The sequence below is a fragment of the Dromiciops gliroides genome, chromosome 2 (genome assembly GCF_019393635.1).
Source record: "Dromiciops gliroides isolate mDroGli1 chromosome 2, mDroGli1.pri, whole genome shotgun sequence".
NCBI lineage: Eukaryota > Metazoa > Chordata > Mammalia > Microbiotheria > Microbiotheriidae > Dromiciops > Dromiciops gliroides.
The window spans coordinates 60,502,938-60,524,911 of NC_057862.1; the positions used below are offsets into that span (position 1 = coordinate 60,502,938).

General features: G+C 44.1%; 1 protein-coding gene across 7 annotated transcripts in view; it reads left to right on the plus strand.

Annotated features, from left to right (window-relative positions):
• The window catches only part of ZMIZ1 (zinc finger MIZ-type containing 1), a 469,106-nt gene that overhangs the window by 314,590 nt on the left and 132,542 nt on the right, over positions 1–21,974 (plus strand). The window contains exon 1 of one of the 7 annotated variants that reach the window (XM_043990038.1): positions 19,800–19,929. The exons of the other annotated variants lie outside the window; for them this stretch is intronic. The gene's annotated coding sequence lies outside the window, so the exon portion shown is untranslated. Of the gene's footprint in view, positions 1–19,799; positions 19,930–21,974 lie in introns of those variants that run through there. 7 annotated transcript variants of the gene reach the window in all.

Here is a 21,974-nt window from a genome sequence, read left to right on the forward strand (position 1 = left end):
GGAGGATGGGTGTCTGGTGAAACAGCATGGCCAACTTCTCTGAGCCCACCGAGGAAAGGCGCATTCAGAGAGAAAGGTAGAAAGGGTTTTGGGTGGATCTGCGGGAATCCTGGGAAGCAAGCCATCTAAAGATGTAGAGGAAAGAAGTGTATCCTAAGGACCATTGGACTTTACCATCTTCTAGCTGAAAGTCAGCATTGTCTTCAACCATCAGAGTGTGACTGCTTCATATTCCCAGCCCTTAGCACATTGCTTTGCACAAGATAGGTGCTTAATAAAGAATTCATTCATTCATCTACAAAAAAAATTCCCAGATCAGCATTGGGAAAGTAGTTAAGGCAAGGGAAGATGCAGCCTCCCCTTTCTATCTCAGTCTTCATCTGTACAAGAGTCATCCCCTTGTGGGATGCAGTGCTCCCCTGCCAGGTCTCACAATCATCCTGGCTTCAGGGGCCTCCAACAAGCAGTATGCTGTCATAGAAGGAGCACCAGACTTCTGTGCCTAGTTGGAAGGCCTAAAGTCACTGGAGTCAACAAGCATTGATAAGTGTGCCAGAAGCTGTACTAAAACATGGGGTTACAAAGAAAGGCCAAAAAATTTTTTTTTAATTTAAAAAAATTGGGGCAGCTAGGGGGCATGGTAGATAAAGCACCATCCTTGGATTCAGGAGGACCTGAGTTCAAATCTGGTCTCAGATATGTGACACTTGCTAGCTGTGTGACCCTGGGCAAGTCACTTAACCCCCACTGCCCCACAAAAAGAAAGAAAGAAAGAAATAGAGGAAGGAAGGAAGGAAGAAAAACAACAAAAAATTTTTTAAATAAAATAAAATAAACCCTGTTCTCAGAGACCACATTCTGACATGTAAACAAACAACTAGCATATGCAAGATATAAAGGGGAGAGTGGTGGAGGTCATCTTGATGGTCCCCCCCAAGGCTCCCTGCAAAATCTAGAAAGAAGCCAGAGAAACTAGGGGACTGAGATGAGAAGGCAGTATCCCAGGCATGCCTGGGGGACAGCCAGGACAAAAGCATGGAAAATGGGAGACAGATCAACATGTCTAGAATGTTTGGAGAGAAGTTGTAAGAACGCTAGACAACTAGGAAAGAGCCAGGTGATGAAGGCATTTAACTGTAGGATTGTTGATTACAAGCTGGAAAGGACCTCACATACCATCTAGTCTGACTCCCCCCACATTTTTTTTTTTTATGGATCAAGAAACTGAGGACCAGAGAGGTTAAGTGATTTGTCCAAAATTACCCAGGTAATAAATGACAGTGCAGGGAGGCAGCTAGGTGGTACAGTGTATAAAGCACCGGCCCTGGATTCAGGAGAACCTGAGTTCAAATCTGGCCTCAGACACTTGACACTTACTAGTTGTATGACCCCAAGCAAGTCACTTAACCCTCATTGCCCTGCAAAAAATGGATGGATGGATGGATGAATGAAAAGTAAATAGATAGATGCGTAAATGACAGTGCCAGAATTAGAATCCATATTGTCAGCTTCTGATGCCCCTGAGAAAGAACCCAAAGGGGACAACACCTTTCCGTCTTCACCCTTTTGTAGTCAACTCCAAATGTTGTTTTAAGACATCACTGCTTTTGTTATGAAAAGGCTGTACCCTAAGCTGTCTGAAAATGCAGTTTTCTCTCAAGGATTGCAGGGAAGGATAATGTCCTGCAGGTGCTCCAATTCCATTCGGACACTTTATGTTCTCTGGTTTTTTATGATTCATTCATTTTGGTCTTGTCTGACTCTTTGTGACCCCATCTGGGGTTTTCTTAGCAAAGATGCTGGAGTGTTTGCCATTTCCTTCTCTGGCTCATTTTGCAGATGAGGAACTGAGGCAAACAAGTTAAGTGACTTGCCCAGGGTCACACAGCTCTAGGTATCCGAGGCCGGATTTGAACTCTGGAAGATGAGCTTCTCCTGGCCAGGGACTCTAACCTTTGGACCATGTATCTAGCCTTTCTCTATTTATACAGACCAAAAAAACAAAAAACAAAAAAAAACCCAAAACTACTTTAATGAATAGATAAGGGCCTGTTTGTAATTAGCAAATTAATTGAATGCAAATAGTACTTGAATACTATTTGTTCTGTTGAATTTGTTAGCTATCCACCCCCACCCTCACCCCCCCACACTTGTAATTTGTTTACCTCTTATTAAGCTTAATGAGGCCCCCCCCCACTTTTCTGGTGGGGTTGAAAGTCAGCCAAGGTCCAGTTAAGCCCAGCCCAAATGTATTGTCCTAAATTTGGAATCAAGCACGCTGCACTGGTGCTTAGGAATCCAGTCTATCTAGTGGGATGGTGGGGGGGAAGAAGGAGCCTGAATTTAGGAATGTATATAACAAGTCTTGCTGCCCAGGGATCTCAGATTGGAAGGGTGGGACCAGAAGGGAAGCCTCGGAGAGATCTGAACCCTAAACTTAGAGAAAACTGTGGGGAGAGAGCAGAAAGCCGGGTCAAAGGTGGCCGGCCTAGTTAGAGAGGGCTGCCATGGACAGTTACTGGTTGGGCTCTTATTTCTGTGGGAGGAAAATGAGAGGTCCCCAGGGTGATTTTTTGGTTTGGCTTTTCTTTTTTTCCTTATCACAAGTGGGCTTCCTACTTTGCTCATTCCCTGTCGGTTCTCTAGTTCTAACTCAGTTTCCCTTGGTTTGGAAGAGATAAGGGCCTCAGAGGGGATGGCGTCCTGTCTGTCCACTTTCCTCTTTATTTGTCTCTCTGTGATCATCTCTGTCTCTGGTTCTCTCTTACCTTCCCTCACCCCTCCTTACTGCTGCATCTCTCTCTCTCTCTCTCTGTCTCTCTGTCTCTCTGTCTCTCTCTCTCTGTCTCTCTCTCTCTCTCTCTCTCTCTCTCTCTGTCTCTCTCTCTCTCTCCCCTCCCCCACCCCGCCCCCCTCTCCAGCTTAGCTTCCTCTTGGCCAGCATTCCCTCCAAGACTGCAGGATGGAGTTTGCCTGCCCTTTGTCTCTTGGGAGAAAACAAAGGGGCAGGAGGGAGGAGCCTCACACAGGCCTTGACCATTATTGTCCGGTCCTTTGTGGGCCTTGGAAACTCTCCAGGGTAGGCCTAGTGGATAGTCTGCTGCTGAATCACTCCACTTCCCTGGGAGAGAAAGTGAGCCTGTATTCTGGGAGAGAGTGGTCTGAGGCAGCCATGGCCCTTCCCCCCTTCTGCCCCACCCCCAACTTTTCCAATGTCCTTTATCCTGAATGTGTTGAACAGACAGGGCTGTCTCTTCTCTTCCTCTCCTACTTCAGAGGACCCTGCTGGGATAAGATCCCAGTCTCTTTCTCTACTATGCACATTTTAAAGAGCTGTTTCTGCCCATGGCCCCAACTGAACTCTCACACCCTCCTCCATAGGGGAAAAAGCAGCTATCTGGGCCATGTGTGGTTCTGGGCTTTGGAAGGAGAGCCAGCTGAGCCGGTTTGGGACAAAGGGACCAACCCCCTCATTTGACAAATAAGGAAGCTAAGAGGCAGCTAGAAATAGTAAAAAGTGATCTGGATTGTAATCAGGGTTTTGAATCCTGACTGTCACTTAATGCCTGGGTAACCTTGGACAAGTCTCTTAACCTCTCTGGCTGTATTCTCCTCAGCTGGAAAAATGATGGGTTTGCATATTTGCTACAAGGATCTTGTTTTGCTTCTTCAATAGGGGAAGATGGGAGGGAGAGAAAATTCAGTCCCATGACCAAAAGTACTTTTGGCATTCTCAAGGTTACCCAGGTAGGGACAGGAGCTCCCCTTACCTGGCTGCTAGTCCTAGATTCAGAATCTAGGGCCACTTCAGCCACTTAACCCAGTGACTTGTACAAGAATACCCCTTACATCCAATCACCTTGGCTTGAAGATGCCCAGTGAGGGGGAACCCAGTACTTAACAAAACAACCTATTCTATTTTGAGATAGCTAGTGTTGTTTATTCCTTTTTCAGTCATGTCAGACTCTTTGTGATCTTATTTGGGGTTTTCTTGGCAAAGATACTGGAGTGGGTTGCCATTTCCTTCTCCAGCTCATTTTACATATGAGGAAACTGAGGCAAGCAGGGTTGAGTGACTTGCCCAGAATCACACAGCTAGGAAGTAAGTGTCTGAGGCCAGATTAGTGATCTCTGGAAGATGAGCATTCCTGACTCCAGGCCTGGCACTCTATCTACTTTGCCACCTAGCTGCCCTTGAGATAGCTATAATTATTATGAATTCTCTCTGCCTCTCGGGGGATGGAATTGATGACATCACCTTTAAAGGTTTGCAAATCCCTTGTGTGAGGCCAAGACGACCTTCCGAAAGGATTTCCAAGGCATCAGTGTCTAATTTGTTTGGAAAGAAATAAAACATGGACCACCAAGAGATTTTCACACAAAACAAGGGATAGTTTATATATAGCATATATGTTTATATATATGTATATGTGTACTATATACACATATACTTTATATTTTTACTATTAATATTTTAGTATATTTTACATATACTAAATATATTTTCTATGTTTATAGTATATATACACATATATGTGTTTATGTATAGATATATTTAAAATGTTATATATTATACATGCATGTATGTATGTATGTATAGGGAAAGAAACTCAATCTTACCAAAGAATTTCCTTTCAATCTGTCCCAATTCTGAGGCTGCATAATCTAGACATTATATCTGAGAATGAATGCATCACATCCCTTTGGGGGCAGTCTGGAAGTCACAGGAACAGAGTTCAAATCCTGATTCTGCTACTAACAAGCTGGGTGGTCTTGGGTAAATCCTTCCCCCTGCCCCCTGTTTCCTCATCTAGAAAGTGGGAGGATAAGACTTGTTGATCTCAAAGTGCATCCCAGCTCTTACCAGTCCATAAATCTATGAGACCAAATGTTAATGAGGCTGCAAGCCTTTAGCATCTAACATGTCTCCTAGCAAACGTCCAAGAACCTCAGAGATTCAGAAGCAGACTTAGACAAGATCCATAGTGCCACCACCAAGGAGACTACATTACAGTTGGGGAAGTGGAAATAAGGTTGACTAGGGAGAATAATGGAGTACCTTTAGTGTCAGGCAGAGGAGTTTAGAGACTCCTGTCTTAAGCAATAGGAAACCATTTATAGATTTGTTTTGAGCACGGATGTGATATGCCCTCGTGTCTCCTCTGTGCTTCATACTGTGATCTGCAGCATTGTATGGAGAGCTTGGGCATTGGTAATAATGATGGTAACACCTTGAGTTTCTATGACTCTTTTTATACTTTTCACACCCATTATTTCATTTCAGTCTTTGAGCAGGCAAGGACCTTAGAATCAACCCTCTATTTTTACAGATGAATACTCAAAGGGCCCTTTCTTTACTCTTCTCACTCTGCCTCTCTCCCTTGGAGATCTCATCAATTCCCCTGGGTCTAATTATCTTTATGGAGATGAATCTGGAATCTATATATCCAGCTCTTAATCTCACTCTTTCCCCTGAACTTCAGTCCCACATTGCTAAATGCCTGCTGTGCATCTCTGCCTGGATATACTATCAGCGTCTCAAACTCGACCCAACTTTCCCCCAAATTCTCTTCTTCTCCTGATTTCGCTATTTCTTTTGAGGCTACCACCATACTTCCAGCCACCCAGGTTTGAAGCTTCAGAAAGACTCTTCCTGTGTTCTCCCTCTCCCTCTCCCTCTCCCTCTCCCTCTCCCTCTCCCTCTCCCTCTCCCTCTCCCTCTCTCTCTCTCTCTCTCACACACACACACACACAAACACAAACACAAACACACACACACACACACAAACACAAACACACACACACACACACACACACACATCCAATTAGTTGCTAATTCTTGTCAGCCCTAACTCTAAACAGCTCTCCAATTCTTCTTTCAATTTACCAAGCTATAAAGCCATAAAGATCACTATCTAAGAACACAGGCACAACTCCTGCAAATTAATGGAACTATGAGGAATTAGAGAGAAGTATACTGAAGGGAACCTGAGAGTGTGTGTAGTGATAGGAGTTACATGTGTTTACTCTACACAGTCTTCTTGGAGTGCTTCAAAAATGCTCCTAAATGCAGATGACCTTGACAGAGATAGAGCAATCCTCAAGGGGAAGAAGAGTAAATTTATAATTGATTGCAAATCGGCTTGGCCCTGTGGCGTTTGCCATAACCTACCTATTGAGATATGATAGTGGTTGGATGAATGCCTACCTTCCTTTCTCCAACAATATTCCTCTGTGTGCATATTCAGTCTCCATAGAGTTGAATTCTTTTTCCAAAAAGCATGATTCTCTGTTAAATGTTAATCTCTCCAAAAGAGGAGGAGCTATATACAAGGAATGGGCTTCAAGCCTCTTTAAGGTCACTGACTTTCAGGAAGCTTTGTTAGGTTACCACCCTGACCAAGAAGAGCATGAGGAATATCTTCAAGGAATGTTCATGACCTAGGCATCACCTAACCTGTTATATCTCATCAGTTACTAAATCTCGTGTTTCTAGCTCCCCAGCATATCTTGAATCTGTTACCTCCTTTCTGTCCTCTCAGTGGCTGCCCTAATTCAGGCCTTTTGAAAAGGCAATGGCCTTTTGCCTAGCCTATTATAAAAGCTTCTTAATTGACCTCCATGCTTCCTATCTCTTTTCTTTCCCAACTAATCTCTTGCTCTACTGCCAAATTTATATTCCTAAAACACAGATATAACCATGTCACTCTCCCACTCAAGAATTTTCAGTGGCTCCCTATTTCCTTGCCTCTATGATAAAATGAAATATACAGAGCTTGTCATTGACAGCTTTCCACATCATACTCCTATTTCCCTAGATAAGACTGGAAAGTCTTATCTGATAGAACCTCCCCTCATGGACTCAGTTCTAGTCAAGTTAATCTATTTACCTGTCCCCGGGGATTGCATTCCATCTCCCATCTTCATGCCTTGGGTCCCCCATCCTTCAAATGCACTCCTTCCTTAACCCTGCTCCTCCTAGCTTGATCCCAAGGTGTCACCCTAAGAGTTATCTGTTTATCTTTCATATTCTACCCCGCAGTGATCTCCAATGTTCTCAAAGGCAAGAACTATTTTGTTGTTGGGGTTTGTTTGTTGTCGTTTTTTTACTTTGTCTCTTAGTTCATTTTCCTAGAATAGGGCTTTGCATATAATAAAGTTTACTATATAATTGATGTATATGCTTTGATAATTATTTTTGAGCTGAGAGTGAAAACAAACCAAATGTCTTTGGATCCTTTCCCCCTCGGCTTTGTACATGAGAGTAGGTTGTGATGGCCTATGTGGGGGGTGGGGAGAGGAGCTGCCAGGCTAGAACGAGCAGTCAGGTCACATGAAGACGCTAATGCCTGGGGGAGGGAGGAGGAGGAGAAAGGAGAGTTGGGAACACCAAAGATGCATTTTGCTGACTTAAACATTCTTTTCCAAAGGCTAGTTCTGCAGAGAAAAACTGCTCCTCTGGTCAGGCTTGATGAGACCATCCTACTAAAAAAAACACACACACACACACACAAAAGCCTCCAGTAGCTCTCCTGATGCTTACAATAAAGCATTGACCCCTGACTCTGGCATTCAAGGCCTTACATGGTCTGGCTCCTGTCTGCCTGGTCAACTAGTGCTATTGCTCATTCCCCATTCTAGGTCTGTCCTTTCCTTTCTCTTTACCTTTCTGAAGTCCTCCCACTCCCTTCAGATGCCAACTTGTACATGAACTCTGCAGACCAACACCCCCCTCCCCAATATACCACCACTACAAACACACATGATCCCACCTGGCATAGGTGACTGCATCCTCCTCAAATTTCTCATATAATTTTGCCTGAATATCTCTGTAGCATTTTTCTCACTTGACATTCTATTAATTCTTTTTAATTATTTGCGCACTAGTCCTGTACCTCCTTCTAGACCTTAAATCCCCCAAGAGCCTGTTCTGTCACTGTATCCCTGATGCCCAGCATCATGGTTTGCACATAGTAGGTACCTAATAAATATTTGTTTGATTAAATTAGGTGAATTCTGTTGGAGGGCTAAAAATAAATAACTGGAGGTATAGTCTAACGTTTTCAGTCATTCCTTTGGGTTATAGCTTTATTTGACCTTAAAATGCAGATTACTCTTAGAGGGCTAAGATTCAACTTAGGTCTTAATGAATGGATAAGATTTGGTTGGGTACAGGAAAAAACAGGAGGGAGAGGGGGAAGGTAACAAACCTTTACTTTATTTCGCATCTACTTTGTGCTAATAAGAGTGCTAAGCTTTCTACAAAAAAATATCTCACTTGAGCTTCACAACAATACTGGGAGGCAGATGCTAATGTCTCCATTTTACAGTTGAAGAAAATGAGTCAGAGGTTAAATGACTTGCCAAAGGTCACCTAGCTAGTAGGTATTTAAATTTGGATTTGAACCCAGGTCTTCCTGAGTGCACTGTGCCTCTAAGAAGAGGAAGGGTAGTCCAAAAGGGAAGGAATGGTACCTAACCCAAGCCTAACCATCTTTAAATGAGCCTATGCCTTAGTCATCTCAGCTATTCCATAATCTAGCAGCCTTTCTCTTCCTGCTGCAGAGAGATGATGAGAGATTTGTGGGAAATGCTTGGAGTTCAAAATGAGGAAGGACATTGAGAGGGTTGTGTGGTTTGTTTGTCTTCTATCATCTCCCCCTAAAGGGGGCTGAGGAAGGATATTTTATAGGCCAGTCCAGGCTTCTGACCCTGCCACTTAACTGAAATTGTTCTCTCCATGGTCACAGTTGATTTAGAGGCAGTGGGGTAGGTGGACAGAGCCTTGAATTCAGAGTTAGAGGATCTGCCACTGATGAGATAGAGCCTCAGTTTCCTCATCTGTAAAAACAAGGGTTGGGATTAAATGATCTCTGAAATCCCTTCAGGATCTCAGCCTTCGGTCCTAATTCTAAACCATTATATTGGGAACAGACTATCATGACTTAGTTGTTTGTCTTCACAGCTTCAGAACTCGGTAATTCTGGTGGGGAGGATGAAGGCAGCCATGCAGAGCAAACTCTACCAGCTTTGCAGCTGAACCCTGACATGGAGTCAGAAATTTGGGGTTCAAATCCCATATCACCTCATCTCTCAGGACCTCCATTTCCTAGTTTTGAAAAATGAGAGATTTGGACTCCGTGCCTTCCGGTTCTACACACTATGTTCTTAAGCCAGGCCTGGATTTCTGTCCCACTCATTCAGATTTCTGGCTTCCTTCCCCCACCATCATCCAGGTGGTGTTTGGTTTCCTGGAAGGAGGAAGGATTTTCAGCTAAATGGCTGCTAACCTCCTTTCTCTCTCTCTCTCTCTCCATTTTCTTTGTTCCTCCTCTCCCCCCAAGGGACTCTCTCCACTCTATCCATCACTGACTTACTTCTCTTGGCCTGGTGACATCCAAGTTGCCAGCAGATATAAGGAAATAACGCTGTTCTTTGGAAAGACACTGTGCTGCCTTTGTCTCTCTCTGGCTCCCAGCTCCCTCTCTCCCGGGGAAAGAAAGTGCAGGCAAGCATCACCCCCTTGAAACTTCTGTATTTGTTTATCTTGTTCTTTCTCCTAAACACACACAGACTAGGAAGTGATATAATTGCATATATTTCAATTTCCTCTAGGCTCTGTGTGGTCTTCAGCCCAACTCTCAGATGTTTGCCCCAGATGTTTAAAATCACTTCCTCCCAATTAAACGTCTGCTGTGAGATGAGGAGGCGAGGGTCCCACATGTGTCTGAGGGGCCAATGTGTGTGTAAACGGTCCTTGTAATAGATAAAGTGGAAACTTCTCCCTCCTGATGCACAGACGGCAAGAAATGGGTCTGTTTCTTGAACTCCATGGGGGAAACCGAGTGGTAGTTTTAAGTACATCTTGAGAAGTCTCATTCTTTTTATTGTTGACTTGGTTTAGAGCGGTACTTTAATGGAATGAAAGGATTTATTGGGTATCCCCTTTCCATCCAGGGAGGGGGAGCCAGCTCTTCCCATTCAATCCCAAATTGGACTGTTTTATCAAGAGAGATTTAGAGTGAACAAGGCTGAAATATCTTTGAAAAAAATGGTGAGGGAATATTTCCCAATAAAATGGAGTTTGAATGAGTGCAAGCTAAGTCCTAATTAGTAAGGGTTAAAGAAGGGAAGAAGATGTTCTAGTCTAAGATGAGACCTGGGGAGGAGGGAGAGGATACTGAGCATGGAAGAGGGGAGGACCGGGGGATAATGGCCCCCATTAAAGCCTATAGATTGGGCTTGTGGAGTTGCTGTTTAGAAGGCCTCTACCCCAGAAAGGTCCCACAGAGACCAAAATAGTCACAAAAGCCTTTTTTGTGGTGGCAAAGAACTTTTGTTTGTTTGTTTTGTTTTGTTTTTTGTTTTTGTGGGCAATGGGGGTTAAGTGACTTGCCCAGGGTCACACAGCTAGTAAGTATCAAGTGTCTGAGGCCGGATTTGAACTCAGGTACTCCTGAATCCAGGGCCGGTGCTTTATCCACTGTGCCACCTAGCTGCCCCTGGCAAAGAACTTTTAAAGTGGCTATCCATTGACTGAGTAAAGGCTGAACAAATTGGGGTGCATGAATGTAATAGAATATTAGTGTACCATAAAATGACAAATATGAATGAATGAATGTGCTATGCATCGTGCTAAGATCTGGGGACCCAGAAACAAAAATAAAGACATTCTCTGCCTTCAAGGGTCACGAAAACAACATCTATAGGGGAGGGGTATATAAAGAGGGATACTTCAGGCCAGAACACTGCAGGGAGGATAGTGAATGGAACAGTACAGGAAGAGACTGACACACCCTTTTCAGGAACAAATGACAGAATTAATTTGATCATAGTTCTAGAACCCAGGGGATGGGGCCGGGAGAGAGGTGGAGGCCAAGTGGCAAGGCAGCTGGTGAAAAGATGGTCAGGGAATAGGGAAGAAAAGGAAGCATTTCTGAGGCCTGCCTGAAATAGTGGGCCAGGTGAGACCCTCAGCAATCAGAGCAGCAGGGGCCCAGGGCAATAGTTCTAGAGAAGAACCGGTTAAAATTTTTTTAACTCAAAGACTTGTAGGGACCTTGGGGACCATCTAATCGAATCCCTTAGCTTGACCGAGATACTAGGGGCTAGATGTGGGGGGAAGTAAATGTGAACAAGTTCGTGACACCCAGTTATTAGCAGAGATGGAGCCTCTGGTCCAGGATCCAGAAAACCAAGCCCAGGGGATTTTCCACTGCCACAGAAAAGCCACCATGCCTGACATGTGTATTCTAACTGAGGAACAGGTCAACTGTAGAGGGTGTTTACTTAGAGGAAAAAAGAGCTGAGTTTGAATTCTACTTAGATGCTGCCTAACTGTGCAACCTGTGGGTAGGGCACCTAACCTCAGTCTCCTCATATATAAAAATAAGGAAGATGGGGACAGCTAGGTGGTACAGTGGATAAAGCACTGGCCCTGGATTCAGGAGGACCTGAATTCAAATTTGACTTCAGATACTTGACACTAGCTGTGTAACCCTGGTCAAGTCACTTAACCCTCATTGCCCTGCCCCCCCCAAAAAAAAAAGAGGAAAAGGAGAATGGACTCAATGACCTCTAAGACCCCTTTTAGCTGTGGGGATTAAAATTGTCCAACCTACAATAAAAGAGACTGAGGCAGAGTTCTGAACCAATGGCACTTTGTTAAGATCATGGTACCTTCTTTTTTTTTTTTTTTAAGTGAGGCAATTGGGGTTAAGTGACTTACCCAGGGTCACACAGCTAGTAAGCGTTAAGTGTCTGAGGCTGAATTTGAACTCTGGTACTCCTGACTCCAGGACTGGTGCTCTATCCACTGCGCCACCTAGCTGCCCCCTATGGTATCTTCTAATGAAGTGGACCTCAGATCTTCCTCATCATCTGAGATGCCCCTAGATTTGGTACCTAAACATTTGAAAGAGGCTATGTAAAGTACAGAATCCCATTGGTGGATAGATCTTGCTTCATGGGTCAAAAAACAATGCATCAGCTATGTTATTTATAGGGGAAATTGGTGGGAGTGTTGAGTAGGGGTTCTTAGGAATTCCAGGCCCGTAACAAACTAGAAATGCTATGTCAAGGGCTTGAGGGGAGGAGGGCGGGTCTCAGGTTGATGAAGCATGTGGCATCTCCACTGACTAAATTGTCATGAGGTGGGACAAGAGAGGGGTAAAGAGGTACAAAATAAGTTGGAGGACTTTCCATGTCATTGAGTCACCTCCACCACACTGGGCTTGGTCATTATGACAAAAAACAAGGGTGGAAAGCTCCTGGTTAGCTTCCTATGATTAAGCTAGCGAACTTACAACCTGCAGTTAGAGGAAGGGTCCAAAGGAATCATTTCTCACACAGCTCTAAATCCATGATGCTACATTTTTACAAGTTAGTCTCAGGAGGCACTACTCCAGAATGATTCATGTATGCCAGGCCCTGTGCTAGGTGCTTAAGACAGAGATATAAAGAAACAACCCTTACTCTCAAAGAGCTTCAGTCAATCTGCGTGAAAAGAACTATTAATAATGAATTTCTTGGGGGGAACCAGAGATAAGTTTGGTCCTTTCTCCCCTCCCCCCACTCCAGAAAGTCCAGTTCTCAAGGAATTTCAGCAGATCTTGCCTGGGACAAGCCAAAGGGAATAAAAGAAATGGAGATAGACTCTTTTGTCTAGCTCAGTCAAGGATCACACCTAGATAATGGACTTTGCCTTAAGGAACTTGGGGAGAGTCTTTTACATTCTTGTTCCTGAGGTCATCCATAGAGTTCATTTTAATTTAGACCACCCTCAAGTCTTGTCAATCAGTGGAATTGAATGATGCTGATCAATGTATAATGACAGGCCTCTATCAAAAGAGCATAGGGGCAGCTAGATGGCGCAGTGGTTAAAAGCACCGGCCCTGGATTCAGGAGTACCTGAGTTCAAATCCGGCCTTAGACACTTGACACTTACTAGCTGTGTGACCATGGGCAAGTCACTTAACCCCCATTGCCTAAAAAAAAAAAAAAAAAAAAGAGCATAAAACCCTTGGCCACTCCAGGGCCTCACAATTCTCTTGGTGCTTGATCTTCCTCTTAGGATAGGGTTGGTTCTGTAGGTCTTCTGAACTCTCCATGAGACCATGTTCTGTCTCTTTGAGATACAGCATGGGTGTCTGGGGCTTTTCTTCTACTTGTGCTAACTGCCATGCGATCAGTTCTTATACCTATATACACGCATGTATACATACATACATACACACATATACATATGATGTGGGATGGAATTAGGGTCAAATTGCTCTTGAGTCGTCCCAAAGGAATTACAAGACTCAGTGACTCAGTTTCCCAAGTTTTATTGCAATACTGTGAGTGAACACAGGGAGAGAACCAGAAAAATGGAAAGGTATCTCTCGAATAAGGAAAGATAGAAAGTTATATTTATAGTATGGATAAATTGATTATCAGTCTCATTATAATAATCTCCACCATAGGGAGGTACAGGGGAGGGCCTATTCTTAATTTGGAGTTCTAGGGGGCCTAAGCCAACCCCTGAGGCAGGTACCTTTTTCCATGGAGGTGTGTTTTGGGGGTTTACATGTCATAAGGTGAATCTGGAGACAAATTTGGCCTTTTCTGCACATGTCTCTTTCTGATTCCCATGGCTAGTTTCAAAATATCTTCATTTTTCATTAGAATTTCTATACCCTGTCAGTGTATCATTGTTATAGTTAAGGTCTTTTTGACCTTAATGCCTCTTTATATTCTTGTTATGAAAGATGATTAATGTGGGTAAGAGAACCTAGGCCTTGACTTGTTTCCCAAATCTTAAGTTATCCATTAACTGGGGTCTGAATTCCTCTCAGAACTGTGGCTTGTTAAGTTATAGCTCCTTGGAACTCAGATCTAAATTAGAGCTTGGGTCTTGTGTTTTTCTGTTACCCCTTTTTTCCCTCCTACATCACATATGTAGTATTATTAATATTAATAATAAATGCTTATTGCCTAAACTGGTATCAATAGCAATCAGTTAATTTATAAAATCCAGTAATAGCAATTCGTAGCAATTGATTAATTTTAGAAAACACAGCAATCTAATTTTTTGAAAAAATATCCAAAAGTGTCTGTCTGAAGAGACACTGAAGTCTCACTAGCAGGTAGAATGGGAGGCCAGAAGCTGGAGTTCATGGCCAGAGGGAGAATTATGTAGAATACCACAGCTGGAAAGGCCTTTAGAGATGATTGGAATCTAGCCTCACATGGCAGAGGGAAGCAGAGACCTAATGTGCCCAAGTTCACAGAGCCAGACCCTCCCAGTATTCCCATTTGTTAGACCTAGTAGTTGGTTGGCAACACTTCTACCTGGGTTGTGAGATGTTGCATAAGGCAATTCTCTTCTTTTAGGTCAGACTTAGAATATCATTTCCTTCCATTTCCCCTACCTTCTCTCTTCTCCCTCACTGACTTTCCCCAGACAAATGATCAAGTGCCCATTTGCTCTCCAGCTCCAGTATCTTCAAAGAGCCTACTGTCTTATAGGGTTGATGAGACAACAGAAATAAATAAGGGAAAGAAGGGTTGGAAAGGTGTGAGTGGACAGGTAGAAACCAACAAGCATTTCTTTTTTTTTTTTTTCCCCTGGGTAATGGGGGTTAAGTGACTTGCCCAGGGTCACACAGCTAGCATGTGTCAAGTGTCTGAGGCTGGATTTTGAACTCGGGTACTCCTGAATCCAGGGCCGGTGCTTTATCCACTGCGCCACCTAGCTGCCCCACCCCCAACAAGCATTTCTAAGCACCTACTAAGTGCCAGATGCTGAAGTACAAACAACAAAAATGAAACCACCCTTGCCCACAATGTTATGTTCTACAAAACCAAACCAAAAAGTTATGAAAACACAGAAATGAAAGAGATCACTCCTGCCTAGGGGCAGGGTAGGGGGGCAGCACAAAGGAGAAAGCTAAATAGAGGAAATCACATTTGAACAGAGCCTTGAATGGTGGATAAGATTTTTACAGATAGACTTCTGGATGGGAGCTGGGATAGCTCAGGAATTCCAGATGAGGGACAAGCCATAAGCAGAGTCATGGTGTTAGGAAAGGGGGAATTTGGGTAACTGCTAGTTGCCCTGTGGGGCTATGGTATATAGTGAAGGAAGGTGAATGGGGAGAGGGCTAGAAAGGTAGGTTAGGTGCAGAGCCTTGAATACCAGGTTAAGAATCTTCTGGCAGTGCATAGCTGTTATAAATTTTTGATCTGGAAAATGTTAAGATGGTATGGAAGTGGGGGCAGCTAGGTGGCACAGTGGATAGAGCACCGGCCCTGGAGTCAGGAGTACCTGAGTTCAAATCTAGCCTCAGACACTTAACACTTACTAGCTGTGTGACCCTGGGCAAGTCACTTAACCCCAATTGCCTCACTAAAAAAAAAAAAAAAAGATGGTATGGAAGCTCTCTTTCCTGCACTCTCCTTGTTGGCTGCAGGAACCTGAGAACCTGCATCTGAATCCATTCTTCTACCATTTACTACCTCTCTGGTCTGGAGTAAATGTTAACCACCTTGGCCCTCCATTTCCTCATCTGTAAATTGGGGGGTGGGGTAGATAAACTCCAGGATCCCTTATAGCTCTTAAGTCCATGATCCAGTAACAGTCAACAGATTCTAACTGCTTCAGACCAGTTCCCAACCACGTCCCATGTGCTTTAAGGAGCTAAAAGGAAAGAAGGAATAGTTCCTGAAAAGCTGCAGGTGAGGAGACATAAACTCACATAATAAGTATTGTAATAAAATGATGATACAGAGAAACACTCTCCTGTAGAACAAAGTATTCATTTGGTTTTGGTGTATACCATTTGCAGATGTGTTCATTGCTATTCCCCCTACCATCTCCTGCCTCCTTACCTTCGAGTAGCCTGATTGGTTCCCCAAACCTGGCATGTTCTCCTTGCCTTACCTCTTCCTCCTAGGATCCCCATAGCGTCATCCAAAGCAGTAATGTCAAACTCAAATAAAAATGGGGTCACTAAACCATACATAAGAATGTAGATTGCAAATTGAAATAGACAACATATTAACATGATGTTCAGGGGAGGCTAGGTGGCACAGTGGATAAAGCACTGGCCCTGGATTCAGGAGTACCTGAGTTCAAATCCGGCCTCAGACACTTGATACTTACTAGCTGTGTGACCATGGGCAAGTCACTTAACCCCCATTGCCCCGCAAAAAAAAAAAACAAACAAAAAAACATGATGTTCTATTTTTATTTGTTTGTTATTTTATTTTATTATTTAGTTTTATTTATGTTCTATTTTCATTTTTTAATTATGTTTGTTTTTTTAATTAATTATTTTTGTTTATTATGTTCTACTTTTATTTTGTATTTTTCACTTAACTATTTCTCAATTATGTTTTTATCCTTGGGAGTATTGCTAGGCATGTGTTTGACGTTTCTGCTCCAAAGAACAACTTGGGTGTTCCCTCACACGGTAGCCTTTCCTGATCCTGCAATTGTTAGTACTCTCCACCACCATACCCCAAATTATATTTGTTCTACCTTTTTTTTTTTCCGTTTATTTAACTGTGTGTAAAAATGTAAGCTTGTTGAGGGCAGGGAACATTTGATGTTTTGACTTTTTAATCCTTATCACCTAGCACAGTGCCTGGTACATAGTAGGTGCTTAATAAATGTTTGTTGAATTGAATACATTGGTGTATTATAAGGTACTAAAGAAGGATAAAGTGCTGGTCTGGAAGATCTAGGTTCAACTCTTGCCTTTGACACATACTAGCTATGTTACTGTGCCTCTCAATGCCGCCCCCAAACTCTCTAAGGCTGTACATATCATTATCTGCAACGGGTAGGGAGAATTTTTTCAAGAGAAGTGTCTTATACCAATGAAATCACCACCAGGATTAGATAGAGAGTTGGATGGGGGAGAGAGAGAGAGAGAGAGAGAGAGAGAGAGAGAGAGAGAGAGAGAGAGAGAGAGAGAGAGAGAGAAATGATGGATGGAAGATTAGATAGATAGATAGATATCTAGATAGAGGTATAGATGTATGGTACAAACAGGAGAATGGTTCTTTGGTCTCCTTTAATAAAACCGACACTGGATCAACCCTGGCCAGCTTCCATCTTCACCCTCTCCTCTCAGCCACCAGCTCAAGTTCCCATTCTCTCTGTCAAAATCCAGCCCAAAGGATTAGAGCCAGAGCCAAGAATGGTGGTGAGAGCTGGAGTAGAGGCTGTCTAAGCTAATAGCCAAAATTATTGATGACTTCCAGATCCCAGTGCCATGCCTGGCTGGAGGAGATCCTTGTTTCCATATTCATTAAGAATTATGTATTGGGCAGGAACATCTTGGGCTTGGAAAATTCAGAAAGGAAGCGTTCTTTGGTTTAGATTTTGTTTAAGGAGTGGGGAAGAGAATTGGGAAGGGCAGTAGAGTGCCTAATGAATTTCTTCCTGTTGATTTCTAAGTTTCTTTTGAAGGGATAGGACAGAAAAAAACAGATTGGGTTTTGTGGCTCAGCCATCCAAAGGTTTTCGGTGCTTTACTATTTCCCTGGGGGCGAGGCTTGGTGGGCCTGCATAGGCTTGACAATTTCGCCCTTGATTTTTTTGTTTGTTTGTTTTTGTGGAGCAACGAGGGTTAAGTGACTTGCTAGGGACACACAGCTAGTAAGTGTCAAGTGTCTAAGGCTGGATTTGAACTCAGTTCCTCCTGAATCCAGGGACCGTGCTTTATCCACTGTGCCACCTAGCTGCCCCCACCCCCTTGATTTTTAAATGTAATTTTCCCATTAGCTTGCCTGCTTCTGCCTGTCAAAAAGCCTGCCACCTCCCTGTGTCTAGACTGACGGTCTAGTGTTCCCTGGGATTTTGTTAGTATAGAGAGAGCGTCATAGGGTGGTGGAGCTGGAAGAGACCTGAGATCAGCAAGCTACCCTTTATCTTAGAGGATGGAAAAACTGAGGCCCGAAAGGTCGTAGCATCATAGATTTAGATCTTGGAGGCCATCTGGGTCACTTCTCTAACTTTGCAGATTAGCAAACTGAGTCTCCGAAAGTTTAAGTCCAAGATGAAACAGTGGCAGAGCAGAATTTAGAGCCCAGGTCTCAATTTGGTACCCCTCCCATGGCATCAAATCATCTCTGGGTTCTAAAGAGAGAAGTCATGTGGACCTTGGGCATTCTGATGCTGGTTAGAATGAAAGAGAAGAGTGGAAATACTTTAATTTAATAATGATTTAAACCAATTCTCTCCCTCTTCTCTAGTGGGTTGGTCTCCTTGATTGCAGCGTCCAGTCTGTTTGGCCTTGAAACTATCCCTGACGGCTCCAGGAGAGTTGGTGCAGTTGTTTTAGCAGAGCTTTCTCTCTCTGGTTCTGTGTCTGTCTTTCTGCCTCTCTGTCTCTCTCTCTCAGGGTGTGTGTGTATGTCTCCTGATAGCTTAGGCAGACATCCTGGAGCTCTTCTTCCTTCACAGCTGGGCAGGTATAGAAATCATTCCTGAAGGGAACCAATCCTAATTGCTGTTTTGCAGCTTGTTGTCAGATTTACTAAGCTTTAGATATCCAACCCCCATCCCGGACTTGATCCCCAATAACCTAGAAAGCATAGAGCCTTGGGGGAGGGGCAGTAAGTAGAAATGTATGGGCTTGAAAATATTTGTTGAATTAAAAGTTAATTCAGTAATTCAAGGCAGCGCATCCCTATTATTGGAGAAACAATAACAATTACTAAGATTTTACATAGATTATTGCCTCAGTATCCTTGTGAGGTGGGTTCTGTGGATATTAGCCCCATTTTGCAGAACAGAAAATCAGGGTTCTGAGAAAATTCTTAGCGTCTCAGATTTAGAACTGGAAGGGACTTAAGATCCAACCCCCTCATTTTGCAGATGAGGAAAATGAAGCGTAAAAGACATTAAGCAGCTTGCCCAAGGTCAACAGAGATGAACAGAGCTGGGATTTGAACTCAGCCTTCCAAACCCAAACCCAGCATTCTTTACAGGTACCAAGTTAAATGACTTGTCCATGATCATACAGTTAGCAAATGTCAAGACTCAGGCTTTGCACCCAGATCTGTCTCGATCTAGGTCCAGTTACCCCCCACCCCTTGTGACCCGCTTCCGCACCGCCCCCCATGGGGTTCGTTAGTAACATCTTCTAGGCATTTACTGGCTCTCCCCACTAAGCCTGTGTACTCCTGACCCTGCCCAAAGCAGGAGAGCTCTCCAGGGTCTTCCAGAAGCCTTAGGACTCTTAGGATCAGCCAAATAAACAAACTCCTGCCAAGTAGAAGCTAGTCTTGAAGCCTTCTTCTGCCTTTTAAGGGGAGGTTCTCCATGGATAGGAGGGAAGAACCATCTCGTGGATTCCCCATTCCCATTCTTCTGTTTAGCCCAACTTCAAGTAGTAACCTTATATTAGCATCAGCCTCTCTCAGAAGCGTCCCGATGGCCGAGGTTTGACCACAAAGCAGCACTTTGCAGGGAGCTGATGGAGGGGGGCGGGGAGGGGGGGGATAAGGGGAGGGGACCGCCCAGAAGCCAAAGTGGCTGGAGGAGTAGGGCTTTGGCAGAAGTGAACGACCTGGCCCAGCAACCCCACCCATCAGGAGAGAAAGAGAAGCTGTGGCCTCTCTCCCCACCCCACCCCCACCCAGGCCCGCCAGCCCGGGCGCGCACACACACACACACACACACACACACACACACACACACACACACAAAGTCACACCGCCCCCCTACTCCCCTTCTTCGCTAGTGGAGAGGTCTGGCCGGAAGCTAGGCGGGGAGGATAAGGACCCGGCTTGAATCAGCCCAGCTCTCTAAGCGTAGTCAGCTGCGTACGGACGGGGAGAACCACCCGGGGAGGAGATTTTGCCTTCCTTGCTCCTTCTGCCTGCAGGGCCTCCCCCACCCCTCCCAGATGGAGTTGGTTTGATCCTGCCAAGGTGGGTTCCGCCTGAAAGGTTCCTGGAGCGCAGTGAAAGGAGAGCGAGTGCGGTGCCTGCTGTGTGACTGGGATGCGGGTCTGTGATTTATTGGCGCCTCTGCTAGCCCAGGCCCACGGCAAGGAGGAGTTCAAAAGAGAGACACACAGAGAGGCAGAGAACAAACCCACCAGACTATTGATCCTTGCATTCTGGGTACTTCCAGCCCTGGGCAGGCATCCATCCCGAAGGTAGCTCTCCCTCCGCCTGCTGATTTTCCTTTCCTTTTTTCCTTCACTCTCCTAATCATTCCCCGGGGGTCTCAGTGTCCACACACACACACACACTCTCTCTCTCTCTCTCTCTCTCTCTCTCTCTCTCTCTCTCTCTCTCTCTCTCTCTCTCTCTCTCTCTCTCTCACACACACACACACACACACACACACACACACACACACGCACACACACACGCACCGTGCTCTTTTTGGTCTGTTAGCCGAGTGCCCTGCTGTGCCAGCTCACACCTTGCTTGCTTGAGATTTTCCTTGAATTAGCCTCGGGAAAGGTTCTTGTCTCTTCAGTCACTAAGAGGGTGGTGTGGGGGGCGTCCAGTTTTACTTTTCCTTTTGATTCCACGCACTCTCTCCTCCTGCCTCTCTCTGCCTTTGGGGGACGTCGGTCTATTTTGGTGTTTTGTAAACGTGGGCAACTCAGTTACTTTGGACCATCGTCCAACTCACTCTGGATTAGGGGATAACCTGAATTGCTTACTAATTTAGAAGAATTTTGACGTTTTCTAGCTTCCATACACATGCACTAATAGGAAATAGCCTAACAGAAAGAATAGCCTAAAAGAGGTACCGCCTCTAGGAAGAGTAAGAAGGATTTGTAATTTATGGTCTCAAAGAGGCCCTGCCTCAATTTTCCTGGTCTTATTTGTTTGTAAATGCATGCTTTTTAAGCATTTGAAAAGCCCTATTTACCCCTCTGGGTTTGTTTGTGAGTTGTTTCTCTCCCCCCCCCCTCCCCCCCCATTGGTCACTTTCCAGCCTCATCCGGTGCAGATAAGGACTGGAGGGCAAAGTAGTTGGTGGAAAGAGTCCTGGATTTGTGGTCAAAGAACCTGGGTTCAAATCCTGACCCCGCTATACTTACTAGCTGTGGAACTTTCCTGAACCTCACTTCCTCATTTGTACACTTAAATGTCTGCAATGCCTAGGGTCCCTTCCAGCTTTAAATCCAGGCTCTTAAGTTACTGTGATATGACCGCTGAGGTCCCTTGTGGCTCTGATATGAGCCAGTGCATTTAGCATTCCATGTGAATTATGACAGATTCAGTAACACTCAAGGAAGGTCTCCAACACAAACTCCATAAACACTTGTTAGACGAATCTTATGAGATAGACATCAATGATTTCTTTTTATAATATGCCCCATGGTGCCAAAGTGAGAAACAGAATCCTGGTTCATTCATGAACCATTGGGCTGATCTGAGCTGGTATTTTTAATGTTCTCATGTAGTGTTCTTCAAGTTGATGGGATTCCAGACTTGGGAAAATAACATGTTGATTTTTTTTTATTTCTACACACACACACACACACACACACACACACACACACACACACACCCAGAGGCTCATGGCAAAATGTTCTAAACATTCTTGCACAATGAGAAAAATGCATCTCTTTTCTGATTCTGGGTGAATGATATTAATAATTGCCATCTTCCCAAAACGTGTAACAAATCCTAAGCAGTATAAGAGAGATGAAAGGACCAACCCAGGTTAGTTGTTAGAAGTTATCAAGCATCCAGTCTTTCTCCTAGATTGATTCAATTTGTTATTCCATCCCAAATTTCCTGGTCCTCACTTCACCCATCTATAGGCAGGGATACATTCACAAGAATATCCTGTAGAATATGGGTGATGTGTTCTATGTAGCCCAAAAGTTGTAATAACTAGGGATTGATTGTACTATAGCCTCATTTCACATTACAGGTCTTCTAGATATGAATTATTGCCAAGAAATGGCTACCCACAATGTGCTACAATGGAAAATTAGTTTCGG